The 10,693-nt window shown below is 50.4% G+C and overlaps 1 protein-coding gene across 4 annotated transcripts in view; it reads right to left on the bottom strand.

The window, feature by feature from the left end:
* Nucleotides 1-6,038, bottom strand: part of ZNF638 (zinc finger protein 638) — a 43,267-nt gene extending 37,229 nt beyond the window's left edge. For all 4 annotated transcript variants that reach the window (XM_056489326.1, XM_056489327.1, XM_056489325.1 and 1 more), the window contains exon 1: nucleotides 5,837-6,038. The gene's annotated coding sequence lies outside the window, so the exon portion shown is untranslated. The remainder of the gene's footprint in view (nucleotides 1-5,836) is intronic.
* Between the last annotated feature and the right edge of the window lie 4,655 nt (nucleotides 6,039-10,693).

Genomic DNA, 10,693 nt, shown 5'->3' on the forward strand with positions numbered 1-10,693 from the left:
AGGTGGAGAACTCCAACCAGTTCCAACTGGGTGGAGCTGAGCCGAGGCCGGAGCGCTTTCCAGGAGGACACTCCCATGGATCTCTCATGGGTGAAGAGCAAACCCTGCAAGAATTCACAGGGTGGGATGAGGCTGGAATTCTGTGTGTAGAAAATATCCAATCTCTCCAAGAGTTTAGATGGGAAGGGTTTGAAACAGAGAGGAGTAAAATCATCCAGGAACAACAACAACAACAAATCTACGTAAAAAAAGCACCGTGGTCAAGGGAAGTGGGGCTTGGTTTGGGTGAAATCACTGAGAATTGGGTGATGTGAGGGGGAGAAGAAGGTACAGGTACAGGGAGAGGAAAATGAAACACCACCGAGTTTTGGAGAGAGAATCACACAAGGGTTTGGGCTGGAAGGGACCTTAAAGCCCACCCCATTCCACACCTCCCTTATCCCAGGCTGCTCCAAGCCCTGTCCAAGCAGCCCAGGGATGGAGCTTGAGACCAGGAAAACATCAAAGACTGGCAAAGTCCTTGTGCAGCTCCTCGGGGACCGAGCAGAATTCTAGATTTAGGGCGAGGACAAAGCAGCAGCCACAACATCAGCGCGTTCCCAGCTCCGTCCCCATTCCCAACCCCAAACATGGCAAAAAAATCCCAACCCAAACCAGGGAAACTCCAAACCCGGGAATTCCTCATTTCCCCTTTGTCCATCTGCTGTCTCCTGGAATTGGACTCTTCTTGCAGCCATACACGAGGTTCTCCAGGAGTTTTCCCGAAGCTCTGCGTGGAATTCCTGCGGCGCCGAGGTTCTCATCTCGCCGACGCTGTCGCGGGGTTCTGCTTTCCAAACTCATGGAAGTTGAGTCCAGATGGAATTTCTTCCATGAGCAGAGGTTCACACTGAGATCACAGCTCAAGGAATCAATTGTACAGGGAATGACCAAACACCGTTGCAGATTTTCCGGCACAGTTCCTGGAGTTTGTTCCCATCTGGGTGTGAGGTTTTTTTGAGGAATTATTTCATTTGAACCGAGTACAAACTGCTCAGGGCTCAGGAGAAACACGAATCCTATTAATCCTCTCCAAGCAAACAATAACCAGATTCCCACCAGACAGCATTTCCAAAATTCCAGCCTCTCACCCAATATTGCTCCTCCCTCCACAAATTAAATCAGATTTCAACCAATTTCCAAGTTTGTTCCAGAGGGTTTCCAAACAAACGTGAACCAACATTCCCCACGCCACGTCCTGCCTTTCAGCCGGCATTTTCTCCAGAATTTCCAGCACTGGAGGACAAAAATTCCCTGTGGGAAGCACTTGGAGAAGGAATTGTCAAAGCCACCCATCAACAGGACAAACACAAATGGATTAGCAGAGCAGATCTCAAACACCACCAACCTTAATTCCACGGATTCCAAGGAGAAAAAAAACCCCAGAATTCCCATAGGATGAGTTTTTACCTCTCCAGGTATTTCCAGGACACATGGGAGCAGGGAAGCTCCTGCAGCAGGATCGAGAATAACAACTCACCTCTGCAAACCTCAGCTCCTCAGCCTGGCCAGGGATGGGATCCAGGCTGGGAAAGACTTGGAGCAACCTGGTTTATGGAAAATGTCCCCATCCATGGCACAGGGTGGCTTTGGATGGGATTTGAGGTCCCATCCCACCCGAATCATTCTGGGATTTTAGGAAGGGCTGCGGACTAGGAGCTACTGAGTGACCTTCCCAAAGGAAATGATTCTAAGGAAATGCCAAGATGGAGGAACAATGGTCTGGAGATATCAGGGAGATCCTCACCTTCCTCTTCCAGGCAGCTTTGTTTGGGAAGTGTTGGAGCCTGGGAAGCGCTGCTGCTGGGACAGGGACACCCCAGCAGGGACTGAGCCCGAGCTGGGGCTGCAGTGACACTGAGCGGGAATCAGGTGGGATCATGGAATGGTTTGGGTGGGAAAAGAGCTGAAATCCCATCCAATCCCACCCACACATCAGGGACACTTCCACCACCCCAGGTGGATCCAACTTGACCTTGGACACTGCCAAGGATCCAGGGGCAGCCACAGCAAAGCTGGGAATTCCAGCCCAGCCTCTCCCCACCCTCCCAGGCAGGAATTCCTTCCGAAATCTCAGTCCAATCTCCCCTTTCCCACTGGAAGCCATTCCCTGTGTCCTGTCCCTCCATGCCTTGTCACCAGTCCCTCTCCAGCTCTCCTGGAGCCCTTCAGGGACTCTGTGCTCTTCCCTTCCCCAGGGGAACATTCCCAGCTGATCCCTGGGAACAGCAATCCCAGAACTTCAGAGCACAACACAAGCCCAACAACACCTTCCTCACTTTCCCTTCAACTTCCTGATTCCATTTTTCCAGGCTTCCCAATACAGATGGAGAAATGGGAATTCTGGATTTGAAACTCTCCCTGGTGCCTGCAGTGCAAGAGACAGATCCAGAGCAAGAACTCCTGCACGGAGAAAAAGGGCAGGGAAACCCCACCTGCAACAGCCCTGAATCCTGGGAATATTCTGTTTTGGAAAATTCCTCCAGGATCATCCAGTCCAAGCTGTGCCAAATCCAGGAATTCCTTGGACACCTCCAGGGATGGGGATTCCAAACCTCCCTGGGCACTTCCAAACTGCTCTTCCCATGAGGAAATTCCTGCTGTGTCCAACCTGAGCCCATTCCCTCTTTTCCTGTTATTCCTTGGGATCAGATCCCAAATCCCCCTCCCTGTCAGGGAGTTGTGGAGATCCCTCTGGAGCCTCCTTTTCCCCAAGAACCTCAGGAGAAAGCAGAAGCGAATTTCTCCCATTACACACAAGGTTTATCCAAAAGGAAATTCCAAAGGAGAATTTCCTGATTTGTCCCTATAAATAGCATGGAATTGTCTGGCTCTGTGCAAATAAACAAAGCTGGAACCAAAGCCAAGCTTAGAAAGCTGCTGTGTTTTTGCAAGAGCTTTTCCAGAACTGACCACATCCAGCCCCAAGACCTGCATCTCCTCTGCATGTTCCCTGCTCTTCCTTTGTTTGATGGCAAAATCTTGGAATGTTTTGGAAGGAACTGGGATTTTCCTCCTCTTTCCTGATGGCATCCACAGGGTGCCATGGTCCTTCCCTCTGGAGAATTCCTCATTCACAGCAGCCCAGATGTTCTCTCATCACAGTCAGGACTTGGGCAAGGCCTTTTCCTGCAGCTGGGAATTCTTTCCTGTGATTCTGGGTGGGCCTGGGCAGTTCACCACCCTCTGGATCTCTGGGATTGTCACCTCCAGAGTGACACCTTCCAGCACAACCCCAGTTCCAGCAGGAGCTCCTGGATTTTCTGGGTTATCTGTGGTGTCCATCCATATTATCCCAATATCCTGGGATCCTCCAGCTCCTCCAGCACGGCCCAAATCCAGCACACAACAAGAGACCCAGGTGTTTTGGCATTCCAGCAGTATCACCTGCCCTCTTCAGGCAAAAATTCCCAGGATTTTCGAGGTGAAATTGGCTCCTCTGGGAGCCAAATCCTCCTCTGGGCCAACTCCAGATCCCAGATTGGGATGGGTGGATTTTGGAATTCCAAGAGCCAGAATCACTGGCAATGTTCCAATCCCACCAGGATCTCATCCTGGAGGATGAGGAGGAAGAGGAAGACAGAATGGGAATGGTCCTGGAGCATCTGGATAATGAGAAGAGGACAAATCCCAGCCTGGAAACTTGGATTTTTCCCAGGAAAAAGACAACAGCAAAAGCTGACCTGGAATTGTAAAGCCTGAAGGATGCAGTTCCCAAAAAAAAAAACAAATAACAAAAAACAAAAAAAAAAAAAAAAAAAAAAAAAAAAAAAAACAAAAAAAAAAAAAAAAAAAAAAAAAAAACAGAGCAGGATGGGAAAGGAAGCACTTGAATAAAAAAATTCCTGGGATGAGATAAAACCATGGGGGAAAAAGGGAAGCAAAAGCCAAGTGAAGTTATTCCTCCCACTCTGTGTAATCCCAAAAGTCAAACTCGCCTTTTCCCACTCCTCCATCCCAAATTTCCTATGGAAAAGGAGATGCAGGGATGGGATATCCCTTCAGCCACTCCAGGAAAATGCCAAACTCAGCTCCCAAATCCCAAACAAAACTCCCAGAAAAAGTTAACTCCATCCCCACCCCAGCAGAACCCCAACACCAGCTGTGAAACCCAAAATTCTGCCCCATCCCAGCCTTTAAGGCAGGAGGTTTATATTTAAAAAAAAAAAAAAAAAAAAAAAAAAATCAGGACAAGCCTTTCAGCCAGGAATTCCTAAAGCAGGACCAAAATTGAACATTTTTAACACCAGGAATCTTCCTCAAATTCCACTTTCAGAGCAGCACCAAGTTGGATAAATCGATTTCAGCACCATCACTGACATTCCTGCCTAAAATTCCCCAAAAGAGCCCAGAATTCCACACAGAATATTTAATTGGTGGCAAAGAAGCAGGAAAATAGTTTTATTTACCTTCAATAATAAAAAATAAAAGGGAAACACCCACATGAGCTCTTTGTCTGGCAGAAAAACAATCCCAATTCCAAACTGGGGAATGAAAAGAGGGAAGAGAAGAAATCCAGGTTTTGGCAAACCCCACCTTTGGATAAATATCCTCAATTTCAGCAGAGTTTGGGGAACTAACTCACACCCAGGGGCAGATTTAAATGAGAAAAAAGAAAATAAAAATTAAATTTATGATACTCCTTTTCCTCAGAGAAAATCTTTTCCTTCTTATTCCAAAGAAAATCGTGAGCTCATATCAGATCCACCCTCTCCAATCCTGCCAGCAGCTGATTTAAGGTTCTAGATGTCCAGGGAAGGATCCAACAGCAGAGACAGGAGCAAAAAACCCAACCCAAAAACATTAAACATCAATTCTGGGCTGGAATAAGATTTTTTTTTTGGGGGGGGGGGGGGGTTTAGTTCGGGTTCTGAGTCAAAAAACCCATGAAGTTTTATGTAAATATATTTAGAAATAAATCTATAAAAAGAGATTTTAAAACTAATAAAATAACAAGCCTGGTTTATAAAAAATAACGTTAAAAAAATTAATATTTTGGGTTTAAAATAACACTAAAATCACCGAAGCCTATACATAAATTGTATTTTTAAAAGTTAAATTCTCCAAAAGAGGAAGTTCCTGCAAACCACGTGATGCTGCAGAGTTACAACACTTGGCCTTAAGAAAATATAAATTTTTTTCGTGTATTTGACCTAATTCTGCTCAATTATTTTCTTTCAAAGCAGAAAAAAAGATGGAAAAGCCGCGTTTTTAACCCCAAACCACAAAGAAATGCCTGAGGTCACATCCAGGTCTTGAGGTGCAAACACAACCTGAGGCTGGTATTGCTCTATTTAGGGCAAATTTTCAATTTTAACCCAAAACAACAACTCCCAACAGCCGGACCCCATTGTTTTAAGATTAAAAAAATACCGATTTTATGGGTTTAAAGACCTGAGTAAGGATTAATTAAGGCTTTGAGTGTTGTTTGACGTGCAGGGAATGGAGGGAGGACCAGAGCAGCGTTCCCCTCGCTTCAAATCGCCTAAACTCGAGATTTTAATTTCAAAATTGAATTTTAAATCCCTGCCGGGTCTAAAATGTGGAGAATCTGTGATGGGACTGCGGCTGCGCTGCAGGTCGGGCGGCTTTATCAGGATAAAATATTAACACTAAAGGGGTTAAAAGATAAGGAATAAGAGAAGAAGGGGTAAAAAAATAAAAGAATAAACATCCACAGGGCGAAGCTCCTCATGAGGGCCCCTCTCCCGCTGCCCCCCCCTCACGCAGCCGCCATTACGCGCGTCCCCCTCAGCCCGCACCGCTCCGGGGGAAGCGGCCGCCGCTCGCCTCCTACCTCCGCCTGCGCGCAACCACCGCTCTCCCCGCGTCCCCCGCCGCCGGAAAGAACCGGGACAACCGGGAAGAAACCCTAAAAAACACCGGGGAAAAGCGCCGGGAGAGGCGGGAGGGGAGCGCGGAGGGACACGGCGCGCCGGGCGCACTGCGGCTGCGCGGAGACAGCGCGGGCTTGGGGGGGCGGGGGCGGAGCTGCGCGTGCGCGTAATATGCAAATTAGCGCCGCGGGGCATGCTGGGTGTCATCCGCGCAGAAAAGGACTTGTTGCGGAGGAGGAGCTGCGCATGCGCATAATATGCAAATTAGCACCACGGAGCATGCTGGGAGTAAAGGACTTGGGGTGGAGGAGGAGCTGCGCGTGTGCGTAATATGCAAATTAGCGCCGCGGGGCATGCTGGGAGTCGCCCTCACGTAAAAGGACGGCGGCAATGCATGTTACTCAGCACGGCGCTGCTGTTACAGAGTTTTATTTCTTCTTTTAATATTTATTTTTGCCACTTTTAGTTTTTTTGCTGTTATTTCTGTAATTTGCCCCATTGTGATAATTGATAAATGATTCGTGTTAATCCTAGAAGTTTTGGAGTTTGTATAAACCAGAATATTTCAAATAAAAAAAGAACATGGACCTAGATAAAGGGAAACGTGATTGAACCCACTCTGTTTAAATCCTCCTGTTATGAATATTGTGTATTCCAGTTTATTAAAAAAAAAAAAAAAAGAAAAAAAAGGGTTTTCCATAGTCTGAAAGGGTTTTTGCAGAATCAGATTTCCTGCCTTTGTGTAATTGTGAGAATTGACAAATGATTTGTGTTAATCATGGAAGTTTTGGAGTTTGTATAAACCAGAATACTTCAAATAAGAAAAGAACATGGACCTAGATAAAGGGAAATATATGATTGAACCCACTCTGTTTAAATCCCCTTGTTATGAATATTGTCTATACCAGTTTGTAAAAGAAAAAAAAAAAAAAAAAAAAAGGGTTTTCCATAGTCTGAAAGGGTTTTTGCAGAATCAGATTTCCTGCCTTTGTGTAATCAATCACAAACTAACTGCTAAAGATCAGAATTCCCACTTCTCCTGTTTTTTATCTGCCAAGACCAGATGGTTACATGACCAATTGTCCCAAGAGCTGCCCCACAAAAATTTGGAAGTTCCTTTGACCAGCACTCCCTACCTTGCAGAATTATTACAACAAAACAATAACAATTATTGATTACTACAAGGAAAACCAGACTATAAAAAGGGAGCTGCAAACCAAGTCAATTTTACACTTAGAGCCTTAATTTCATCCTTACTCAAGCCTTTAAAGTCCATAAATTCAGCATTTTTACCTTAAAAAGATGGGATCTGGCTGTTTGGGTTAAAACTGGCCCTAAATAGAGCAAGGTTGGGTTTCCAGCTCAGCCTCCCTCAGCACCGAGGATTTATTCCTGCTGGATTTATTCCAAATTTCTCTTCAAGGTGTTTTGGGTTCCGTGGAGAGACAGTGGCAGCCCCAGAAATTCCAGGGAGAACCACGAGGTGCTGATTGCCAGGGATTTGTCCATGATCATTCTCGGGATGGATTATCCATCCTTGGAATGTCCAAGGCCAGTTTGGAAAGGAATTGGAGCAACCTGGGATAGTGGGAGGTGTCCCTGCCCACGGATGGGGTGGAATTGTTGGGATTTAAGGGGATCAAATCTGGGATTTGCTTGGGAGCAGCAGCAGGAATCCCTGGAATTTCCAATGGGCTCACGTTATCCCCAAATTCAGGCTCATCCCACAAAACACTTCTGGAATCCAAGAATCACCAAAAACACCTTTAAAGCTGCTGTGTTATTCCTTTGAAAATCCCAAAATTCCAAATTTTGCAACCCTGCCCCATCCCACACCATTTCCAGGGAATTCAGAGCATATTTTGGAGCTGAATTTTGGGCACCCACAACAAAATCCAGCCAAAGTGACTCCCTGGGGTCGGATTTTCCCAAAAAATCCGAGCTAACTCAGGAAGGAAAAATCCTTCTGTATTCCCAAAATTCCTGCATCCAATTCCCAGCTGAATTCCATGGACTTGAGGCTGTTTTGCCAATTCCAGCCTGAGTTTTTCCTGATGGAAAAGATTTTGGGAGGGAAAATCTGGCGTGAACCCCAAAATTGGGGAATCACTTTTGGTCACTTTAACCCTGAAGGACAGAATTGAAGGAATTCTCGTAAATATTTAAATTAAAGGATGGGCACGAAGAATTCTGCTCTTTTAGGGATGCTGAGCAATCCCAAATATCCCAAATTGCTTTTACTCATCTTGGATATGCTGAGGGTCAAAATAATCCCCTCCATCCAAAAACAAACAAACAAACAAATAAAAAAAAAAAAAAAAAAAAACAAACAACTCAGATCAGCCCTGAATCCTCTGTCCCACAAGAATTTTGGGATGGTGAGGAGAATATTTTTGGGATGTAGCCAGAAAATGAGGGGATTTTTGGGAGCTGGGAATGCTCAGTCTGGAGAAAAGGGGGATCAGGGAGGATCAGTGGGGTGGGAACGGGGATTTGGGAACAGGGATTTGGGATGGGATGAGATCTCAGGAACAGCCTCAGGTGGGGTAATGGGAATTTTCCTCCTGGAAAAGCTTTTCCAGCCCTGGCACAGCTGCCCAGGCCAGGATGGAATCCCCGTCTCTGGGGGGATGGTGGCACTTGGGGACATGTGGTGGCCTTGGGGTAATGGGGGACTGGAGGCTCCGGGGGACGCTGGGCAGCTGCTGTCCCCAATTAACTCATTAACACATTAACTCATTAACTCCTCAGCCGGGCCAGCCCCGGGGGTCGCGGAGCTCTCAGCGATGTCCCCAAGGTGTGACAGCAGATGGGGCCACCAGCCCCGAGGGGACAGCGCTGCGCGACAGCGGCGCCGGGGCGGGGACAGAGCGCGGTCCGTGTCCCCTGAGAGCGGGGGGACAGGGGACAGCGCGGGGACAGCCAGCCCCGTGTCACTGCTGGGGCCAAGGGACAGCCAGCCCCGTGTCCCTGTGTGGGGACAGGACAGGGGACAGCCAGCCCCGTGTCACTGTTTGGGGACAGGGGACAGCCAGCCCCGTGTCACTGCTGGGGACAGGGGACAGCCAGCCCCGTGTCCCTGTGTGGGGACAGGGGACAGCCAGCCCCGTGTCACTGCTGGGGACAGGGGACAGCCAGCCCCGTGTCACTGCTGGGCCAAGGGACAGCCAGTCCTGTGTCACTGTTTGGGGACAGGGGACAGCCAGCCCCGTGTCACTGCTGGGGACAGGGGACAGCCAGCCCCGTGTCACTGCTGGGCCAAGGGACAGCCAGCCCCGTGTCCCTGTGTGGGGACAGGACAGGGGACAGCCAGCCCCGTGTCACTGCTGGGGACAGGGGACAGCCAGCCCTGTGTCACTGCTGGGCCAAGGGACAGCCAGCCCTGTGTCACTGTGTGGGGACAGGACAGGGGACAGCCAGCCCCGTGTCACTGTGTGGGGACAGGACAGGGGACAGCCAGCCCCGTGTCACTGTGTGGGGACAGGGGACAGCCAGCCCCGTGTCCCTGTGTGGGGACAGCGCGGGGACAGCCAGCCCCGTGTCACTGCTGGGGACAGGGGACAGCCAGCCCCGTGTCACTGTGTGGGGACAGGACAGGGGACAGCCAGCCCCGTGTCACTGTGTGGGGACAGGACAGGGGACAGCCAGCCCTGTGTCACTGCTGGGGCCAAGACAGGGGACAGCCAGCCCTGTGTCACTGTGTCGGGACAGGGGACAGCCAGCCCCGTTTCACAGCTGGGGACAGGGGACAGCCGGCCCTGTGTCACTGCTGGGGACAGGGGACAGCCAGTCCTGTGTCACTGTTTGGGGACAGGAAACAACGCGGGGACAGCCAGCCCCGTGTCGCTGTTAGGGACGGGACAGGGGACACCAGCCCCGTGTCGCTGTTTGGGGACAGCCAGTCCTGTGTCACTGTTTGGGGACAGGGGACAGCCAGCCCCGTGTCGCTGTTTGGGGACAGCCAGCCCCGTGTCGCTGTCCCCGTGCCCGGCACCACGTGCGCTGCCAGCCCTGGCGCTGTGTGACATTCGCTGTCATCGCCGGCTGTGTCCCCGTGTGTTGGTGACATTCCCGGAGTGGCTCAGTGGCCCTCGGTGACCTCGCGGGGCTGTCCCGCTCCAAACCCCCCAGCACATCTGTCCCCAACCCTGGCGACATCCCGTGCCACCCCTCCAGTGCCACCACAGCCCCCCCGCACCCCAAACCCCGAGGTGCCACCCCCGTGTCCCCTCAGCCTTTGCCGGGATCAGCCCCGCGCTATTTTTGTCCCGTCTGGTGCCACCGCTGTCCCCAGCCATACAAGGAGCCCGCAGCCACCCCCGGGGGTGTCACTTGTCCCCGAGGTGTCGCGTTCTGGGTGGCCCTGGGGACGGGGATTGTCACCTCCTGCTCGTTTTACAGCCCCGCGCTGGCCTTGGGGACACTTTGTCGTGTTTGTCCCTCTTGTTTTTGGGACTGGCCCGGGATTAGCACCTGCTGGGGGCACGGGGACGGAAATAGCTCTGGGGACACTGGCGACCCTCGTGCCACCACCCAGTTGCTGGCCTGGGGGACAAATTTGGGGACACTGCCCTCCATCCAACCCCCCCCCGCATTGTCCCCCAGCCGTGAATTGTCCCCATCCCTCAGCAGCGCCCGGGGGGACTGAGGGGACCCCACGTTTGGGGAGGGGACACACCCCAAAGATTCGGGGTGTCCCTGTCCCAGGGTGACCCCCAAACTGTGCATGGAGCCTCCAGGGCACGGAGACCCCAAAATCTGCGCCCCCCACCCCAAAAACCCCAGCACGGAGCAGGGAATGGGTTTGGGGTCACACC

The sequence above is a fragment of the Oenanthe melanoleuca genome, chromosome 4 (genome assembly GCF_029582105.1).
Source record: "Oenanthe melanoleuca isolate GR-GAL-2019-014 chromosome 4, OMel1.0, whole genome shotgun sequence".
NCBI lineage: Eukaryota > Metazoa > Chordata > Aves > Passeriformes > Muscicapidae > Oenanthe > Oenanthe melanoleuca.